The 22,800-nt window shown below is 40.4% G+C and overlaps 1 protein-coding gene across 2 annotated transcripts in view; it reads left to right on the top strand.

Annotated features, from left to right (window-relative positions):
- kirrel1b (kirre like nephrin family adhesion molecule 1b) overlaps positions 1-22,800 on the top strand; it is an 87,498-nt gene that overhangs the window by 27,051 nt on the left and 37,647 nt on the right. The gene's annotated exons all lie outside the window — the stretch shown is intronic.

The following is a 22,800-nucleotide window of genomic DNA, read 5'->3' on the forward strand; positions in this document are numbered from 1 at the left end:
TTTGCCAGTTTCTTTTTCAATTTTGACCTCTTGTACTTGTTGGATTTGCAAGTAGATCACTATTACAAACTTGTATAGACCCATGATTATTTCAAATCTAATAATAATTCAAACATTTCAAAGGATAGCAAATATGTCAGCATAGATTTTTGAGGAAATATGCATAAATGATGCACAAAACAGCAAGAGTATTTGACAGGAACAGTGCAGTCATAAAAACAGGGCATCTTTGCTTTAAATATTTCACTCAGTGTGTCCAAAATAGAGCTTCAGTGTTGGAACAAGCATATAAAAAATATGTACACAGTGTGGAGAAGATTGTCAATAATTTAAAGAAAGTTACAGGTGATATCAAGAGTTAGAGGTAAATGGTCTTAAATCCACCTCTAGGCAGAAAAATAAAAATAAAAATCTGTAGCTGTTACAAAGCACTAGGTGGTATACATGACGATCTGTCCAAATGTATACTGAAACACTATAAGTGACGCTTTCTCCCCCGAGGATGTCAACAGTTGATTTTTGTGTGTGTTTTGTTTGAAAGAGAAAAAGAACAAAAAATTGCTTTTATTCTAATGTTTCTGAGCGTGACGCTCATTCAGGCCGCGAGAGGAAGTGAGCTATTTGTGATTCATATCTCTCAGTGTTTGATATCTAGGAGTGTGTGCGAGAATGTGTTTGAGTGTGTGCTGTATGTGAAAGGGTTTGTGGGTAAACACTGGAACAGGTTTGTTTGAGCGTTGGAGGAAAAGGGTTTTGTGAAATGAGATGAAGAGATGAAGTACATGTGAGCACACAATACTGTCAATATGCAGTGATCAGGGCTACATAGAAGAGGCTTGAATACCAAGATTACTTCTTTGTGTTGAGTAATACAAGTGAAAATGTTACTTCTTCAAGTCTTAAAGTCTTGCAAGCTCTTCTCTTAGGTTCTTTTCGCAGTGTGCAAATAAAGGTGTTAAAAGGATATGTGGGATAATTCACAATGTAATAACAATGCAAGGGGGTCTTCTTATTTGTTGAAAAAATGGATAAGAAATGTAATTAATAGACACTTGTTTTGGATTACTGATTTAAAGCCAGGAAAATTAGTAGTAGTTGTCAGTTCTTGTATCTTTTTTTAAAATTTCCATTTTGTTGTAGTAGTAAAAGACAGAAGCTCACTTCACTATGTTTCAAAATGAAAATTGTTCTTTTTAGCTGCATTTACCTTTAGCTCACTTTGTTCTTTAATTTTTTTGTTCAACTCATACACTGTAGTATGGCAAGCTCAAAAAGTCTGATGCATCCCCATAACTGCTCAGCAAATTGACAATGCCAGCTGAACTAGCTACATATTCCAAACTACTGGACCAATCAGCCTAATAATTGCTGTGCACATTTATGACTGTATGCTCAAGGACCTCTCATGGTTGCTTTGATTCACAGATGTTGAAAAACCTATTTATTGACTGTTTCATGACGTTATTGACTGTTTCATGACGTCATTGAGTGCTGACTACTCACTTCTCTCGACTGGCTGATAGGTGCTACAGGTTTTCCAGAAATCATCTCAGCTAAAAACAGCAAGCTTTATTGTCCATTGCAGGCCACATTTGGCCCTTTGTCGTGGCTCAAAAGTTTGGTTCCATTTTGAACCTGAGAATCTGCAGATTGATTTTATACCCAAAATGTTATGATCCACGGATGTTAGGCACATTACGTGATGATTAATTCATTATTTTTGTTGTCTTTACTGGAATCTTGACTGTAGGGGAGTCCGGAGGGACAATTCCATCTGGTTGTAACACGATTTTAGTCCGTCCTACGCACAACAAAATACCATACAGGGAATCGAAGTGTTTTGCATGCCTGATTTCGTAGACTTGCAGATTTTTTTCGATTTGGTCATTTTATCTTGATAGTTGTGCTTTTACCATAAGTAAGTGAAAAGGTTTAGTTTCTTTCTTTGTCTGTTTAAATTGAGTTTATTGTTGTTATATCCTACAATGTTGTGCAGACAATGTTAATACCATTAAAATGGGTCCAAAAAAATGGATCAAAGATGTTTGGCTGTTTTTTTCAGTCATAGAAAAACACATTCATCCTGATAATTATAGAACTATCGTATCTCCTGCTATGAGAATTGTCCAGAGTGGCCATGACTAGCTTGGGTAGTCGGGTCACAGCTGCCTGGTGGAGATCTGTACTCTACTGAGGGCACTTTTTTAGTTATGTTCTGTTATTTCTATTTTTGCTCTCAAAGATCTAAGTACTTTTTCCAACACTGAAAATTAGATCAATTGTGTCATGCTGCTTTTCAGACACAAGGGATAACTCAAAGCAACATAGAACAATGAGTTAATTTTAATTCAAATTAACATTTGAACATACAGCAGCAAGTTAAAGTAAATTACACTGAAACAAAAGACTCAGTGTATAATATGGAACATTTGCTTTCTTTGTCTCACGTGGACACACACACACACACACACACACACACACACACACACACACACACACACACACACACACACATTGCTGCAGAGCTCCTCTTGAAGCAGTGCTGTTGTGTGTGTTTATACACTATATGTGTGTGTACTGTATGACTATGTGTATGTGTGCTGCTGGTCTGAGGTGCTGCTTCCCTGCTGATAGTCCTGTGACTGGGTTTTTCTCCCTCCAGCCTCCCTTGCATCTTCCTCCACCTCCCTCATACTTTGTCTAATGAAAAACCTTCTGCCCTGTCTCTCTCACACACACACTCCCACACACGCACACACGCAGACACACACTAACAGATAGAGATTTACTGATATGCAGACACAGAAACACAAGCGTGTACAGTATGGGTACACAAACAACAACAAAAAATAACAGCACATGCCTACACACAGTTCAAGTAGCAGACACACTCAAAATGCCTTCTGACTAAAAAACATGTACATGTGTAAAGTGCACATGCACACTCTAGTCCCAGGGCTCCACATGCGGGAGCAAAGAGCCCCCGTTAAAAAGCAAGTCCCCGGTCCAACTCCACAGAGATTGCTCTCATTTCCCTCCTCCCTGCAGCAGTCGGTCACAAAAACATGATTTTTCTCACTGATGATTTTTAGAGTAAAAAACCCCAAATGAAATATTCATCAAATTGGAAGAGAAGTCCAGGATTTTTTTTTTGAAGAGGTGGTGGAAACTAGTGTGTGTGTGTGTGTGTGTGTGTGTGAGAGAGAGAGAGAAATAGAACTGATGCATCTTTTCTGTGTCACTGCTAATGTCGCATGTCGTAAGAACCTCCAGGGGGCTGCAGTCTACACACATATGTATGCACACACACATCATACAAGACTGCACACATTCACACGTCATTATACATATGGTACATACACTCATGCACTTCACACACACCCTGAAAAGTGCTTTCACCTATACACACAAACACAACTCACACACACACACACACAGATGCTTACAGATGCTCAAATGCTTCACAATCTTAATGCACGCACACACACTTCATGTCATGTTTCTGCTCTGCATCATGGGAGTTTAAACTCTTTCACTCTGACCATCAAAGGAGGAATCAGTACACATATCTGCTGTTGGAAAAGAGTGAGGGAAATCACTTTTGCTTGTCATAACACACACACAAACATAAAAAGTGTATGTATACGTGTGTGCGAGTGTGTTTCTGTGTGCGCTAATGCGGAGGAGCAGAGGTTGACCTCAGGCTACCAGCTAATTAAAACTGAGAAATGAGGGAGGGAGAGAAAGAGAGAGGGAGGGAAGGAAAACATAGAAAAACAAGAGTAGTTAGGAGAGATATTGAAATGGGAGAGACAGAGAGAAAGAGGGTGAGATGAGAGGAAAAAGACTAGAAGCAAATGTGTGAGAGCATTTTCTGTTGTTTTTTTTTGTTTGTTTTTTTTAGGTTTTTGGGGTTTTCCGTATGTCAATAAAGACACATACACACACATACACTATAGTATTGCTGACATTTATGCTGCTGTACATGACAGTAAGCCTAATATAGCAGCAAACCACTATTCACTATCTAAAGTTATAATCCAGTAATCGCGTCCTGAGCGGAGTAGAAAGTCACACTATCTCTGTGTGTTATTGTGGTAGATGGTGCATGCATGCATGTTAGAACATGTGTGTATCCACTGGCTAGCTAATCAGTGCCACTGCACATTGTGCTCATACGATGGTTACTACTGATAATACCATACTAACTCATGGTTGCGGGATGGCAGCATCCCGACACTCTCCAGTTCCCACCCAGGTTTCCACAGCAATGTTCGCAGTGTTTGCACTGTGAGAACTCAGCCACCTCTATGATGAGAACCGTGTGCAGACAGTCAGTTCAGTTAAATGACAAGATACATCACAAAATACATGTCTATGCATTCCAGGACAACATATAGAAGTGTTTTATGATCTGATGCCCCTATTGGCAAGAAGGCATCATTTGTCTGTGCTTTCCTAATCTTGATAAATTACTGTTGAAAAATAAATCAGTTTTATCATGTGACACAATGTTTAAGGTTTGGTTTAGGTTTAGACACAAAAACAGCTTGGCTTGGTTCAGGGAGAGATCATGATGCAGCTTAAAATACAGGCACCTGTTTTCCCACTCTGACATCCTTTGACTTTTTCCACAAGATTTGGGAACCTGACCTCCAGGATTTGCTGCTCCCTTTAAGCTACAAGAACATAAATGATATTAACGCTGATAAAGCCGATGTAGGGTCACTTACATGTTCATCCCAAAGCTGTTGGATGAGGTTAAGATCCAGTGTCTGTGCAGCACAGTCAAGTCCTTCAACACCAGACTGGGAAAACCAATTCTTCATGGACCCGTCTTTGTCCATGGGGAAATTATCATGCTGAAACAGAAATGGGTTGGAAGTTGGAAGAACACTTAAGTTTAAAATAGTTGTTGCAGACCTCGCCAGCTTGGATTTACACTTCATAATAGTATATGTGCCCCTAAAGATATCATGCAATATAAATTAATTAATTCAGTATTCATAGAAAACTCAGCAAAACTTTTGATCATGAGTTATTCATTTGAGAACAACAATAAATCAAAAAAACTCCTGACACCTGCAGATAGAGTGAAAGAGAAGTAAAGAGGTGTGTTGAGAAAAAGACAGAGCAAGAGAGAGAGAGAGAGCGAGAACTGGAGTGATGGAGGTCTGCAAATGTGTGGAAGTGTGAACAGACGGGGACACAGTGACCTGGATGGGAGCTGAGAGGGAGAAACTAGTTGTTTGATTCCATGCACTTTAATTGCTTTTAAAAACATATCTATTATGTATATATAATATTTTTTTTGATCAAAACATAAAGCTGAATTAATTTGAACTTAATTTGATTGCGAGACAGGCAGTGGGGGTAAGAGCATGCAAGAGATGGAAGAGACATGGAACATTCATGTTTTATTCACACAGCAAATATACAATCGATGTCTCTTTATATTATTCATGGTTCATTTTAAATATTTCACTGTCAACAAGCCAATTAGCAATTTTAAGTAGGCAGTGTGTTTGCAATTTTTATCATGTGTTTCTGTGTGTGTGCTTGTTTGTGTATTTTTTTAAAGAGTTTTGTATACCCCCTTCTTTCTCTTAGTGTGTGTGTGTGTGTGTGTGTGTGTGCATATATACCAGTGGTTGTGTGTATTTGAAACAAGTCGACCGTGCCAAACAGGCTGGTAGATCTGGGCAAAGAAGAGTGTGTATCAAGGATGAGAAGGAGGGGAAGAAGGAGGGGAGGAGGAAGAGAGTGTGTGTGTACATGTGTGTCTGTGTGTATGTGTGTGTCACGGGTGGGGGGGGTCGTAAAAGTAGGAGGAAAGAGTGAAAAGCCTAGATTGAAGTTTGATCTGTTTGTTCTCTCCCCCTTGTCCCACTTACATGTCCCCGTGGAGCCCAGAGAAGGAAGGCAGGCTGGTGTGTGAATGTGTGTGTGTGTTCATATTTATGTGTGTGTGTCTGTGTGTGCACGTGAAATAGCATCGACACTACCTCTGGAAAAAAAAAAAAGCTGAGCCAAAACAGATCGAGATAAACAGATAAATAGACGGATTGAAATAGACAGACTGACAGCGAGACGGGGAAAGATAAGAGAGAGGAGACATGAGCTGGAGAGGGCACAGAGAAAGAGAGATGAAGACAGTGGGAGATGAGTTTTAAAAAATCATACACACACACATACACAGTAGAGGCAGCAGCAGAAGGGAGTGATTGACAGAGACCGACAGACACGCCTACAGACTGAAAAAACGATGAGCGGAAAGAGAGTGACGGTGGGAGAGGGAAAGACAGAGCGAGACGCAGTGATCCACAGCCGGATACAAATCGGAACAGACAGCAGAGAGACAAACAAAAAGACAGACAGACAGAAAGACGGACGGACCGTGTGACAGTCACTTGCTGTATTTGTCTGTTTGTGTCCTCGGTTGCTCTGTTAAACACCTTGCGACCAACTGGTTTGGTCACAAACATTGGTTTTGCCTCGACAGCAGTGATTCATGAGAAAAACCCACCTCTTGAGGAGCTGTTATACCGGCTGCTCTAAACTCTCTGTGTTTGATAGTGTCGGTCTTTAGCAGAGAAATCATCTGCAGCACAGGAAATGATGCATTTTCTGTTTGTTTTGAAGGACTCGAGTAGCAGCCATCTCAGCTTAATGTTGCAGCCGATGTGGAAATGCTTTAACATGAAAGATGTTGAGTTGTCTAATGGATGCTGTCAGTGAGGAAACCCATGCTGTGTCCCAATGTAGGGGTCACAAAGTCCTCAAAAAAGCCTTCAAGGTCTGCATCTATAGACTTCCAATGCCATGACAAGTTGACAAGAGTCATCCCATGTCCATGGCTCCGCTTAAAGAGTAATGAACCTCATTTTCTACACTTTTGTAGGATGCAACCATTGTATCCTTTGCAATCCTCACTGCAGGGCACTCAGTTATTAACCCTTTGAAATCTGGTGGGACATCAGGTTCCTAATGCTACTTTTAGATACCTTTTACAAGTTTGAAAACCTTTGAACTCTCAGCATATTGATGATATTTCTTTTTTTTAAATAAATGAATGAATGAATGAATAAGTCTAACCCTAGTGTATCAACATCTTTCTTTGGCTCTGTAGTCGGCTCGAGCAGCAATAGTCACAAAATAGCACCACCAACTCAAAAACTCTGATTTCATCATAGAAAATAAAACTTCATCTGCAGGAAGTCTATGCAGGAGTCTGCCAGTCTGTCAGAGTATCATTGCTTTGAGAGGCTGCAGCTGTGCTTTTCCTTGCTACTACCGCTGTGATTAAGAGAGAAAGAGAAAGACTTCTCCCATTTAGAGCAGTGATCCAACCTATTACCTTGATTCTACCCTTGCAGCAGATTTCACTAAGATCACTTTTAAAAGTGTATTTTCCCAAAGACAAACCTAATTCAGCCTAATTATCAGGGCAAAGAGAATCCGGCTCCCCTTGAGAAATATACCTTGAAATCAGGCAGCTCCTGATTGAATTGTGATGCCTCGTCTCTTTACCACAGCACTGATTGACTGACAGATGATCTCTGAGATGCAGCACAGCACCAGGCTCCGGAAACAGAAAACACACACATCTTGAGGTTTCACCACATAAAAATTAGCCTAATGTTTTAATTTCTGCAACACTGAAAATGAGGATGATCTCAAATATTGCCTTAATACATTGCTCTTAAATTAAGCATTAGGCCAGGACTACAGGGATTCCCTAAACCATAACTCCACATGCCAGATCTAAAACATACAGTGTGCGACAGAGTCCAAATTAGCACATACGGATCTGAAAGGTCTTTTTTTCATATTTTACATTCTTTGCACTAGCAAAAGATAAGATCTTCAAAGTGTGTGGTAGCTGAGGTATCTTGCACTTACATCAGAGAAAAAAGATGATGAATGTTGAATGCTGCTGGGCTGTGAAGTTCTGACAAAAAAGGGGGGCCTCCAACGCACGGCTCTGGCAAGCTTTCACACCCTCTCCATGCAGCTCTATTATATCTATGCATTAAGACGTGGAGGAACTGCAAGAAAGATGTCAGGCAGACGCTGTGGGAAGGGAAGGGAATTTTTTGAAATGCTAGGGAAAAAATAAAATGCAAATTAGGTGTGTTTCCATCAGCCGCCTTGAAGGAAATAAATTGAATTTCCACACAGACTTTCAAGAACTGATTTCTATTTGGCAAGTTGTTATCATGCTTTCGTGTCGGATAGCGTAAGTGATATTTCATGCTTTCATTTTCAAGATGGAAATCCAGGAATGCACTTTGCATACTGTAAGACACTGACTACAGCCACGCTGGAGCATTATGCTTGGGAGAGACAGCGTGTACGTTTCTTTTTCACGGGGAGGTCACAGTTTACAAAGAACATCTCACAAAGAATTTCTTAACCTGCAGACCTTTCTTTTTTACCTCGAGTGAGCATAAAACTTGACATTTACATTCCGCTTTTCTACTTCTTGGAAGGAAGCCCAGCTCTTGTTCATGCTGCATTACTGCAGCAACTCCATGAAAATTCACTCATTACCACAGTAACGTATTAACAATTAGATTAAACTGTATGAACATTTCATCCATGTGGCAGCAGCGGCTGCGGATTTTTCCTCCGACCCTTTTTTTCCCCCATCATCATTAAGATTAAAATGTCCACATTCCTGTTTGCAGTCGAGTTTTTTTTTTTCGTCCTAGTGTTCACAGGGCTACAGCGAGGTTATTTCTCTCGTCACCGTTTCACTTCACAGCAGAATCTCATCTCCTCTGCCTCAGTGGAGTTCACATCACCAATTCTTATTGAAGGGGAAATCGCACAGCCATTGCTGAGCGAGGTCATTATTTGGATAATGACTAATCTGCTCCCGACTTAATTCCATTCCTCTGATCCGACGGCCAGGTTGGAGTCAGAGGATGTGGCTAATGATGTGGCTGCAGCGTTGTCTGGGAATGCGGAGAACACACGCACACACGCACACACGCACAGAACATACTTGCAGACATTCACTTGTAAGTCACTCACATGCTCACATACTGTAAGCACTTATATGTATGAGTCCTCTTTAATGGCACGCATTGGCCCACACATTTGACTTTAACTCCATGTCTTCTCCTTAAATCCCCCCTTAAAGAGATTTACTACAAACATATTTATTTTATTACTCCACTGTCATGTAAATATCCTATATCTACTCATTCCAGGTTTTCATTGTGCATTTTTATCCAAATATTTAAACAAGATATATTTAATGACTGCCTTTATACATGAAACTGAGAAAATTGACTATGGATGTGTTTTTAGTATTTTCCTCACATTTTCTTGTTTTTAAAGGTGACATATTTAATGTCTTGGATGTGGAACAGATGGTTAAGAATATATGTAATGCTTGGTCACAATCATCAGTTTGAGTTTACTTAAACTCAGTCAATATATCTTATATAGTTGTATCAAGTTAAGTCATCTAACATAAAAGGGGTTGCTTACAGTAATGGAGCCACATAACATTTTTGCCAAATCTACAACCCTACAGAGATTTTGTACTTTGTTTTGCTCTGAGTTTTGATTTTAGGACACTATTTGGTTGAATCTTGGCACTCTTAACCTTGTTTCCAGTGGCAGTCAGCATTTTTTTTCTGCAACTACAACAACAAAATAAGTTTTGAGAAAGCCACTGTTCAGCACCAAACAGCTGAAAGACAAAGTTATTGACTAGCTAGTGAACGAAGTGGAACATCTAGATGTCAAGGCTCTGTGTTTGCCAGTTGTTTTTTTTTCACAAAAAGAGGTCTATATCTACGTTAATTTTTTTTGTTTGTTTACATTCCACTGCATTCCCGCAGACAACACGCATAGTTTGTACTAATAAATTTGTAAGGACTCTCACCAGCGAAATCCTAACCCAGACTTTAATCGTCACAACTTTATGCCAACCCCTCACACAAACATAACCTAATTCTAAAACCAAACCAGAAACTATATCTAAACACCAAAACATTCCAGAAGTGAGGACTGACCAAACTGTCCTCACTTTCCAAACATGTCCTCACCACAAACTCTCCAGTGGGTCCTCACAAAGATAGAAGTACGAGAGCGCGCGCGCGCACACACACACACACACACACACACACACACACACACACACACTCATCCATGCACTTGGTCTAATTTTTATCGAATGCAACATTCACAGCATTGACCTGCTCACTCATACGCACTCGCTCACATGCACCAAAAAACACACATTCACACAAACATAATCTCCCCTCCGCACACACATACACAATTGCCCTCCTCTTCTCACATGCTTTTTCACTCCGTGCTCATTTGGTGATGTTAATGCTAGCAGACATGTACAGTGTGCTCTAACAGCGGAGGGAGGGGAGGGGTGTGTGTGTGTGGCTGAACGTGTGTGTGCAAGTGGGTATGTGCGAATGCATGTGTGCATACGTGTGTGTACTTACCGCTCTTAAAAACCAATTAACAACACACAGCAGCAGTCGCCCCCCCTTCCTCCAAATGAAGAGGTGAATTAAACATCACCAAGACCAGATGGAAAGAAATCAGAGAAAGAAAGAGAGAGGGATGAATAATTGAAGACAGAGGGGGATCATAAAAAAGGGGGAAATAAAACTGAAATAAGAGATGAAATGAAATGTAAGAAAGCAGAAGTCAATTAAAGAGACTGAGAGAGAGCTGCAGGGAGAAGCAGATAGGAAGAGAGGGGAGGGATTGCTGCAAGTGTGTGTGTGTGTGTGTGTGTGTGTGTGTGTGTGTTTGCAAGCACGTGCACATGGTGTTTGTGTGTGTCTCTCCTGCCAGTTTTCCGGAGTCAAACTAACACAACCCAGTTGTTTGAAGTCGACAGCAGCGTAGTGAGGATGGTTTCAACACAGCGATGATTAGGCCACGTTCTCTTTCGGGAAGCTGAACTTCAGTAGGACTTCAACGACGTTCTGTACGAGTGTGTGTTTCTTTACACGTGTGTGGGTGTGTTTGTGTCACAGTAAATAAGCTATGAACCAGGGGCCCATTTCCAAAAAGCAATTTCTGAGCAGTGCTTACATGCAGATCACAAATGGAGATAGCGTCCCGTTTCACAAATGATCGTCGCTTGCAAATTACAAATAAATTTGTGAGTCATACAGGTCTCGCTCATGTATGGCTCGCAAATATGGTGTTTGTTGTCATTGGTGAAATGTGTCAAAATGAACTGCTGAGTAAATTTCTTTTGTCAGATCAAAGCTTTTATTAACATATGTGTAAAAAAACTTAACCTTCTTTAATTTTCACTTTAGTAATTCCAGGTTTTATTTTTGTATGCAAGATCTGTCTGTTACTGACCTTTTTAAGTGGGCTTGGTTATCGACCATGAGGTGACCATTCCACATCAAAGCATTTCGTGCATCCACTGTCATTGACATTTATTCTGTCATGGTGGGCCACCGACCCAGTTTTTAGTGCCACAACAATCAGTAAATGCTGTGTGTTGAGATATCAGGAAACAAAAAATTTGTATTCCTTAAAGACATATCGCTTTGCCGAGATGTTTTTTCCATAAAATGGGCTTTCTATGCCGTAGAAAGACACAAATACTTACATGACTAGAGAAAACAGAGGAAAAATGCTGTGGCATTTGTTTCTACTCAAGAGGTAGAAAACCTACAACTACAAAAATGCCCTTCGCTGCAGCAGTCCAATAAATGCTTCATAATGCGAGCTTGGCTGTTTTGACACAGGAAATAATATGGTGGTCGTTAAGTAAGAAATGATCTCGAATCACAGTCAATCAGTGAGCTCAAATATGTTTCTGAAATTTTTTTAGGCAAGAAATAGACAACGAAATAACAGAATCATGGTTCATAAATGATCAGCGCTGCCCATGTATTCTCTTTGATCTCAGTGTTTTTATCCTCTGTTTTTACAATACAGGAAATAGTATGGTGCAGACTTCCTCTTGGCAAACTCTTATATTACAGCCAAAAAGTACACTAAAATATGGTTCTGAAGACATTTTAGGCAAGAAATAGGCAAAATAGTAACAAAATATTGGTTTATATTTAATCAGCAATATTACGTTTTACAGTTTGGTCTGAGTTTAAGGGAAAGAGAGAGGGGTGGCTGGCTCTCTCTCTGTGTATGTGCTTCTGTACTCGTGAAAATAGACAATGGGCAACTTGGCAAACATGTTCCACAAACTGCAAAAAAATTGTAGATTTAGAACGTTATTTCTTAAAAGCTATGGAAAATTTCTCGGGCAAAAAAAAGAAAAACGCTTAGCACAAACTATGTTTATAATTATCCTAAATATTACAAAATTATTATAATTTTTGCACACTTTTTTTCCCGGTCAGTTCCTTGTTTCTGTTTTTTTTAATAATAATTTTTAGGTAATTCTCTTGTACTTTTCACTAATTTCTTGATACATTTCGAGGAATTTCTTCTTCCATTGCTTATTGCCTTCTTTCCAACTCAAGTCAGTTTACTCAGGTTTTAAAGTTTTAAACGGTCTGTTAACATTCTTGACATGTAGTCAATTACAGTACTTTTAGTTTAGTTGTGTGTGACCATGACTTTATTGAAGAGATGTCATGACTTGAATACTAGAAACCATAATAATCCATCAATACTTTTCCTACATCAGTAGATTGTACCTTAATGTAGCCACGTTTCCTTTTCTCCACCCACTATTTTGCTTTTCTATATGTTTTGGACACACAAGTGTATTTTATATGTTGTGCCAATGAAGCAAATTGAAACTGAAAGAATTTAACTGAGAGAAAAAGAACAATAGCATAACGCCAGTATGAGATTAGATCCTTAAATTCTTGTATTCCAGCAATGTCTTACATGTAAGTCAAGTCTTTGTGTGTGTTAGCTGTACAGTGTGTGCGTGTGTGGGAAGGCAAAGGAAAATGTCTGTGTTTGTATCCAGCCGTGCCTTCTTGGAGTGATTTTGGGACTGTAATTGAGTATATTTGTGTATAAGTGCATTTAGATTTGAGAGTGCATTCAACTCTGCGGGCATTTCTGTAATTTGTAAACTGAGTGTGTATATGTGTGTGTGCTGTTTGGCAATTGTCCCTGCGTTAGTTCTTGTATGTGTGTGCTTGTGTGCTTGTAAAACATGCATGCAGTTGTCTTTGTTACGTCTAGCAGTGTGTGTGTGTGTGTGTGTGTGTGTGTGTGTGTGTACGAGAGTATGCGTCTCTGCATCTACACATTAGTAATTGCCCATGGATGAGCTTGTAAGTATGTGTGTGCCTGTGTGTGTGTGTCCCTGTGTGTGATTTCCAATAACTGCTCAGTTTGCTCAGCCTCTCCTCTGCGGTTGGCGTCACGCTGCTCCTCTGTTCTGCTGGAAGTGTTTGTGAGGGGAAATAAAAGCAGCGTTTGGTGGAGAGGGGACACTGGGAAATCACTGAGCAGTGTTTACAGCAAACACTGAGTGAGCCGGGACGCACAGTGACAAAGTTATGATCTCGGTGTCTGTCCCTCTGTGTCTGTCTCGCTCAGTCCTCCCCTGTCTCTCTGTCTGCTCTTGTGTTCGTCTCTGTCAGTTTAATGCTGTGAGCTTTGGGGGCATAAATGTTACATGAATGATATTCCCCAAAATCATCAAAATAAACAAGGCAGCAGTAAATCCTTCATCCCACAGGAATGATGCAGCCGTCCCTGACGGCCAATCAGAAACTAACAGGTCGCTGTCTTCTGACCTTTGTTTTTAAATGACTGCAGGGACACGTGGCTTTGAAATGTGACCCAGAACTGTTATTGTTAACTTTGTGTGTTTTTTGGTACTATGTCACATGTGACCAGTGCCCGTATATCCCACGGCAGACCATAAATGTATTTCTATACGGCTGATTAATGCAACAGAAACATTCAAACGGAAAACACCAATTAATACGCAAATCTAACAAGATGCAGTGATGCAGTTAACATTGTTTGCATGCACATACCATATCAAACTCTGCATCTGTAATTCATCATCCTTTCTTTGCAGTCATATGATGACATTCTTTCACGCAACACTATCTCCAGCTTGCGTTTTCTCTCATCTATAAGAGATATGTTTCAGATCCTGATGCACAAAAGAGACTTGCGAGTACTGCACACATCCCAAATTGTGGCAGTGAGTCATAAGTTGCACATAAAGATTATTCCATACAGATACCTGAGTCACAGGTATGGTGTGTTAGTGAAACAAGTCAAATTAACACCAAAGGAAATGATCTCCTGTTGCAAATGTTAGCTTTGCAGGAAGTGTAGTTGATGATTGACGGTCATTTTTATACTTTTTGAAGTAATCTACCAGAAAAATGCACTTAAAGGTATTTATTGGCCATTAGTCTGATTCACAGGATGTAGACTGCTGGTATTAAGCGTGCCATTGGTCACCTATTTTGGACAGAATAGTCCTTTGCTTCTGTTATCTGTGTGCTGCTGTTTTTCAGAATCCTTGTTGATACATGAAACTAGTCTTGTATAACCGGACCTATCTCCACAATTCGTTTAGTGCTGTATGAGAAACAAGAACCTCCAAAATAGAAAAGTAGATGCTAAAACATTTTTTAAAAGCCATAGCGAGTAGGGCACCCAAATGGCCAGCAGCGGCCCTGCAGCAGAACCTGTTAACAGCCTGGTACAAAAGAATGGTTTTTGTCTCTATAGCTACTTTCCCAATATGTGACAGCCTTAGGGGGGTGAATTTTAAATGTAACGCACCTCTTGGAAATTTATTATGGCTTAAAGTTAGACATGATTAACAGGGTGGTCCATTTGAATGAGAGGCTGTCTGCCAGGCATCACCACAGTCTGTGAGCCAGATCCATCCCTCACTCCTTTGCAACTTCATCCCCTCATCCAAGTATGTTTACTTCAGGCATCAAAAATCCATAATGGCAACAGTCAAAACTCCGGACTCAGGGATTCAAAATGGGAGTGCAGGAACTAATGGGTGATGTCGCAATAGCTACATACATTATCTTATACAGTCTATGCTCCCGAACCAATTTTGCAAGGGCACCGTTGCTGCATCCAAGGCTTTGCAGCACCAAAGACATTTGTTATTGGTTTAAAGAAATACAAACAACTCAGGGAGTTTTTTTTCCCTTGGTGCAGGATTATGATGGGTTCAGCCAGACTTTTCTCCAGCGTTGGCGCAGTGCTAAAACAAGTATGAAGATAGGTCTGGCTAAGACTCTTGTGCTAACATTGCACCTTGCTAGATGACATTGTGTTGCTTTTTCAGCAGCAGATAAGCTACATTCAAAATTTTTGGCAACCTTTTTTTTCTTTGGACTTTTATGCTGGACCCCTATGGGTCTGTACCCCATTCATTCGTCTCATTCAAATGAATATAATAGTGTGTTATAACAGTGTTAGTGTTTGCTTGAAAGGGGCCCAAACTGTTTCTACCCAGCTGCAACGTAATGTTGAACATTTCTAAATATTGCATTATTGAAAAAATGTGAAATCAGATTATTTTGTATTAGTTGAAAACATGGCAAAATGTTTTACGTAAATAAAAAAGAAAGAAAGAAATTATTAAACTATTTAGAATTGACAATGCCATTTTTCAATGCACCCCAATAGGATGCATCAACTGACAGCAGAAACATGTGTCAGTCAACATGATATAAAAGCTTAAAGACCTCTTGTGCAATGAGACAGAACCTTATTGAGAAAATGCCTCATCAGCAAAGCATTTTCTACTTTGAGAAGTGTCCAAACTTTTTTTTTCAGGGTTGAGGATTTGTGTTCGGATGATTTTAATAAAGCTCTCCATTTCCATTCAACTTTGGAGTAAAATAGTCAGCCAGGGAATGTCACAGAAATGCTTGAAGTGAAACTCAGTGACAGAGGAGCCTTTATTTTTTTTCTCCTCCTTTTTTCTACTGCTCTTTCTGTGTCTCTCCATCCTCGATTTTTCTTGCTTTTCTCTCTTATTTTTCTGTGGTTTATGCTTTCTCTTTCCCTCCCTCTCTCCCTCCCTCCCACACAGACACACTTTCACTCTCTTTTCTCTCTCTCTCATGCAAACACCTTTTTTTACTCCCCTGTCCACACTTTGCCCTTTACTGCCTTTTCAGAAATGGCAAATATATGCACACGGCATACACAACGCAACAATGACAGATATGTATGCAGGCATGCGTGTAAACACGGACAATACTCACACATACGCACACACACACACAAACACACACACAGCGTGCTCCCTCCTGCCTGAGAGTGGTGTGCGCCAGTTGAAATGGGAGCGAGCTGTAGCCTGAAGGCAAAGCTGGGACATGAATACACGGAGAGGGTCAGCGTGGCAGTTTTTCGGGGGCGGGGGTTAGGAGGATGAAGGCTTCAGGGTGTGGAGGAGTTGAGTTTAGGGTTACAAACCTCACAAACTGTCCTTTCATTTCTACATAGGAATGATTTGCTCGTCTGAGATTGTATTTGGCCCCTGGTGGCCATATTGGAGGTCTTAAGCTCTTATGCAGCAGCGGTTGCATTCCTCAATGAATAATGGGACCGTGTCTCATAAGATGACAAGACGTCCCACTTGAAGTTTTAAATTTTAAATATCAACTGACTTTTTATGTTTTAGGAGGGCATTTTCTGATTTGAGTGTGCAGTGTCATCATTCATATCATTTTAGCCTAGAATACCAGTTTGTAAATTTGTTCTTTTTTGTTTGATTGTTAAGCCAACCAAAAGCCTCGGAACTGCTTGGAAAATGTGATCCAGATAAGATTCATCTCTGTCAGTCACAGAAAAGACAAGTGAGCTACAGAAATACTATCAGGCACCAAAGGGCAACAACATGTGTGGCAGCAAGTCAGAATACACCAATGCCCCATTTTATTGATGGGCGTCAACACTCAGGAAAGCAGCAATTTTTTTATCTTGTTGAGATTGGCACATCACTGCTGCGGGTCGTTTGTTTTTCTTTAATAACTGTCCTCCAAAGAAGAATGACAGCTGAAACAGATATCTCATCAACTATTGGATTTGCCCTGACATTTTGTATAGACTTTGATGTTTCCCAGATGATGTGTCCAAAAGACTTTAGTGATCCCCTGGCTTTTCCTCTTGCTCAACCATGAGGTTGACCTTTTTGGTTTTGAGTGGCACATAACAGGGTGGACTGCAGTAAAATTTGGTACAGATACTCATGACTCCCAGAGGAGGAATCTCATTAACATTGGTGAACCTCAGACTTTTATTTAGCACCATCATCAGGTCAGAATTTCAGTTTGTCCAAAACTTTGTTTTATGACCAAATGCCTGAAAAAATAATGACATTCTTTAGCATATCTTTAGCATGCTAGATAACTTGGTCTGTGAGTCTCTGTGATGTATTGGCGTGCATCTTTGAACAGCTCACCCATTGTGCTCAAACGCCAGTTTTGAGTGCAGAGCCAATGGTGATTTGCCAGCTTAGAGCCAATGCTGATTTGCCTCTGATTAGGGGCTTTCGTTGGGGGAGCTCCAAAAACTGTCAGCAAGCACAAAATCGGGTCTAAAGTCATATAGTAAGAACAAGGCACTACCTGAGGTCCAATGTTCAGGATTTAGAGCATCTTTGGGCAGAAATGGTATATGATATTCATAACTTTGTTTTCATCAGTTTATAATCACTTGAATGTAAGAGTCTTTATGTTTTATTGTAGAATGAGTTGTTTTTATCTGCGTATGGTGTGGGTCATTTTCCATGGGGACTGCCATGTTGTTCAACGGTAGCCCAGAATAGACAAACCAAAACTTGCTCTTGATCTTGCCATTTGTGGTTTTGCATCAGCCACCGTAGTTCTCCTACATGCTTGACCCACTGGAGAAAATTCAGTTCTGCTATCTCACTGCTGTATGCCACTAAATCCTATGCACTAGAACAACAGCCTTGCATAGTCAGCACCAGATAATCAAACCCATACTCAAATCAGACTAGTTTCAAATCTAAATATAAGATTATCATACTTCCATAGAAATATACTTTTTGCCGTGCTTGAAGTAAAAAAAACAAGAAAGCATTTTGGAAGCACTGAGAAATTACGTACTTGTCTTATGTTTTTGTGTGAGTGATGAGCCTAGTGTGCTCCGCTGATATCACATGATGCAACACAATGAAACATGGCTGGTGTTTGTTGCCCATTGGCAGTTTTTGGGCAGATTCAAACCTGGAAGTTACTTAATTGCCTAGATGCCTCCATAAACGTATGTCAGGTTAGACAGTGGACATGTGTCTTAAAAGTCTATCAAAATCCTGTTAACTGATGTTAACTTGCACTTGTTTGAGTTTTTTAGTACAGCCCATCTATTCTAGGCAAGTCAGTATTTTTCACTGAATCTTAATACTAAAGCTCATGTTTAATAAAATTGTCTTTAAAAAGCCATGTACATATACTTAATACTTAAACATTAGGAGTTTAAATTGATAAAGAGCCAGCTAGATAGTACTTGTATGGATGTTTAATAAAGCTCGGTCTGATGGAAAATAGAGGACAGTGTGAATAAAAGATATTAAAGACATTAAGGATAATATGTTTGGACATGGAGGCGGTTATTGTGAAGCTCTGTCTATTGTACCACTGGGTCATTATGCAATGAGAGGGAGAGAGAGGAAGATAAGATATACCTAACATCATCCCTCAGGGTAATGATGCAGGGCGGTAAGAATGAAGAGGAGGAAGGAAGGAAGAAGGAAGGCTGGGAAGAGAGATGGACAGAGATGAGTGTAAAGACAGGGAAAGACAGGCAGAGGGAGAGGGTGGGAAGATGATAGAAACACAAGAGAAAAGAAATATTCAAGGATGTGGAGAGAGATGAGAGCCAGAGAGGAGATGGAGGGAGGAGAGGAAGAGAAACAAAGAGATGTGAGAGCAAAGGATGGTAAAGGAAGGGAAACTTGCTAAAGATAAAAAGAAAGGAGGCTAAAGATAAAGTAGAAAAAGGGAAAGATAGACAAAGTTTGGTAAGAAGAGAGAAGACAGATATTAAGGAAGAGAGACAAGAAAAGACAGATACGTGGGTAAACCTGGAAAGAGAAAGAGCAAAGAAGAGATGAAAGAAAAAGAAAGTGAACGAGGAAAGGGAGAGACAAGAGGTGAGCACATGGGAGAGGAGATAGACAGCGAATTTGAAAGTGGAGGGGGCAAAAGAGATAGAGGAGGAGTGTGCGTGCACACTCACCTGTGTGTGTGTGTGCGTGTTTGTGTGTGTGTGTGTGTGAGTGCGTGTGTGTGTGTGTGCGTGTTTGTGTGTGTGTGTGTGTGAGTGCGTGAGTGAGTGCGTGCGTGCGTGCGTGCGTTGGGGTTAGGAGGAGAAGGGGGAGAAGGGTGGGTATCCCGTAGGGTTAATTACATCTCTGTTCTCTGTCAGTGCGGCTCTCTCCTCCACGATCTGAGTCCCTGCTGCAGGCTGACATGCCACACACACACACACACACACACACACACACACACACTCACTCATAAACACAGATAAATACACACACATCCATGCACACTCAAATATCACGTCACAAACAGAAATGTTCTCTGTCTCCTCCTTTTTGTCTTTATGTCACAATCTCTCTCTCACTCTCACACACACACACTCACACACACACACACACCGCAGTCTGTCCCAGGAGACCGTGCGTTGTTCTGTACAGAGTTAGACACGAAGAAGAGGGCCCTTGCCTGTAATAGCTGTTAATTTTGCATAAATCATGCATAACATGACCCACATGTAAATCACTCATGTCAGCAGGATATCAGATCCCAGCAGCTCCGTCTTCTCCTTCTCTATAGGAAACAGCTTCCATTTCCATTGTTTTGTCTCAGCTCAGCTCAGTTTTACTTTGAGTCCTGAAGATGAAAGCTGCGCAGAGTTCCAGTCTGGGAAAATCCTGATCATTTTTCCTGCCAGGGTTTGTGGGGAAAAAACATTTATATTTTGGCACGGTCATCTGGGTTTGATTACTTTATTATAAATAGATAAAGTACATTATAAAATTCTTCGGATCTGCCCATCTTGACTTGCCATTGATCTCATTTTTGTGCCAGTAGAAGAGTTGCAAGCTTGTGTTGAACTGTTGATTATAAATGTACCTGTATGTGTGATGAGAGTTGTTCAAGAGTCTGAACATTCACTGAAAATGTCCAACTGGGAGCATTCTGGTCTATTTAGGCTTTTTTTGAGTTGCAATATTTGTAGCATTGTGCCTTCTTTTCTCCTTGCTCTGCTGAAAAGTGCTTGAAGAACATTTTCTTGTCTGTAATCAGTAATTTTGGAGTATCCCAGCCTGTATTTGAATGCAAAATTCAATAGAGAGGGATAGGAACAACAGTTTCTCATACTTAGATGGCAGAATAGGTTGATTTCACTGACATTCAAAACAACTTATATGACCAGCCCCAAAATGACATATATAACGGTTCTGATGGTTTCAGTTATGAACACATTCTCAGTGACATGAAAAACTACCTGGTTAGGTTCATGCAACAAAAATACATGGTAAGGTTTAGGGAAAACATCATTATTTGGGATTAAATATGTAAATTTGTAACTAAGGTCTGACATAAGTCACTTGATATACGTCACACGACACACGTCACATAAGGACAATAAATCTACCTTGTACCTTGTATATATCAATAGCGTAGAATGCTAAAATATTTGCAGTTGTCATTAAAAGAAGTACACGTGGACTATGGGACACGAGCACCAGTCTTCCAGATTAAAAGTCCTGTGCTTGCTTGACCCATTAACCCTTTCTGCTGATCCTATAGGGGCTTCTCTGATATTTACACAGCATTACGCCGCTTATGCTATATTACATCACTTCCTCCTCTGCTCCTGTAATAATTACTACAGTCACTAGAGGGTGCCACCCCACAATAAACACAAGTTTGCGTTGTTATAAGATGCTCGCACAGTTGATCAATGTCATTGTTTTTTGAGCTAGCTGACAGGAAACAAGAGGAGGCATGCAACGAAGATCCCCAACCAGATTTAATCTGGTCCTGTTTGACTGTTCAAACATCAGTGCAAATAGGTGGCTGTAATAGGAAGCCATTGCTCTTTAATCTGGTGATCTGACATCGAAAGTAAGTCAGTAAAACGTCCTCAGGGTTAGGCAACAAAAGCAAATGGTTAGGTTTAGAAAAAACATCTTAGTTAGACATTAAAAGTTATTGTTATTTACCTAATGTAATGTCACATGACATACTTCACATTTCTCAAGTGTAGTATGCTGTCCAAAGCACATTGTGTTATTTTTAAAATAACTTTATTGACTTTTGGTTTTAAATAGAAAACGAACAGCAGTCTCTTGGGTGAAAGTTAGTTTTTCGCCAAATTCAAAAAAACAAACCAAAAAAATACATCATGTCAATTATCTGTATTGAAGATTATCAAGAGTGTCAACATCTCAGTCAACAGAAAACCTTATAGGTTCAAAAGCTGAGCTGAAAAAACATTCTGTTGTTAAACTTCTTCATATCTGTACTGGAGATGATACTTCAACATCACATCATCTGCTTTATGTTTGGCCAGGAAAAATTTTTTAAAAACCCACAACCAAACAACAGCGATAGTTCAGTGTTTTAAGGCGGATTTTCTCTTAAACTTCAAAAGGGTAGAACAACTATCAGCTCCCAGTCACAGCAGTTGTCTTCTTGATTCAGTATTCAAAAGGAAAGTTGATGAAACATCAAAGTGCTTCTTGTGAAGTCTGAAGATCCCTGTCTTCAATAAAGGAGCCTTCCGCACAAATAACATGACAGGTCGTGTAATCCTCCTGACAAATCAGTAAATCTCCCTGTTGTTTGCACCTTTGTGGTTCAATCCCACTGAGACGTGTCCCTCAGAGCCACGGCCCGCTTTATTAACCAGTTTGCCTTAATTAGCTAATAGGATTGTTTTAACCATGATCCAAGAACAGAATAGCCCACGGGAAGACAAACACCAAATCTGAGGTGTGTGTGTGTGTGTGTGTGTGTGTGTGTGTGTGTGTGTGTGTGTGTGTGTGTGTGTGTGTGTGTGTGTGTGTGTGTGTGTGTGTGTGTGTGTGTGTGTGTGTGTGTGTGTGCACGCATGCCATACTGTCAATGTGTGCCTGCATGTATCCTCAGCTTCCTCAGCTGTGTGACTCAGTGTGCAATTGCATGTGCATGACTGACTCAGTGAGGTGTGTGTGCGTACAAGTGCATACTGAGTGTGATTATGTGCCGCATGTGTGCAGGAGCTCCTGTTTGTGTGAGTTTCAGTGTGTTTGTGTGTGTGTGTGTGTGTGCTTGTGCATGTGCGTGTGCATGTGTCATCTAAGGCACCACAGTCTCCTTCTCTGCCTTAATTAACGCGCCTTCTTGCAAGACTTTCTCTGGAATATGAAACAATTTTACCTGATGATGCAAACGGCTGAAAACAGCGGCAGGCTGGTGCCTCGCCTCCTCACCTGACACTTTCTCTTTATGCGAGAGCGTTAATGTATGCCTGCGCTACACTTGTAGTTTTTATACCCGTGTATTTTAGAGGCACTGCAATAGCCAAAAGGCTTATTTTGCTGGAGGAAATGTGTGTGTGTAAGCAAAATCCTTTGTACTGTGTGATGAAAAAGAGCAGGCTGTATCACAGCTTGACAATGATGTTCTCGCTACACGAGCGCACTTACACATCCGTGCACTCACACACACACACACACACACACACACACACACACACACACACACACACACACACACACACACACACACACACACACACTTTCACTCACACATACCCACGCAGAGACACACATAAGCCTCAGTA

Source organism: Plectropomus leopardus, chromosome 12, assembly GCF_026936395.1.
Source record: "Plectropomus leopardus strain MGB_pleo_1.0 chromosome 12, ASM2693639v1, whole genome shotgun sequence".
In the NCBI taxonomy this organism is placed as follows: Eukaryota; Metazoa; Chordata; class Actinopteri; order Perciformes; family Serranidae; genus Plectropomus; species Plectropomus leopardus.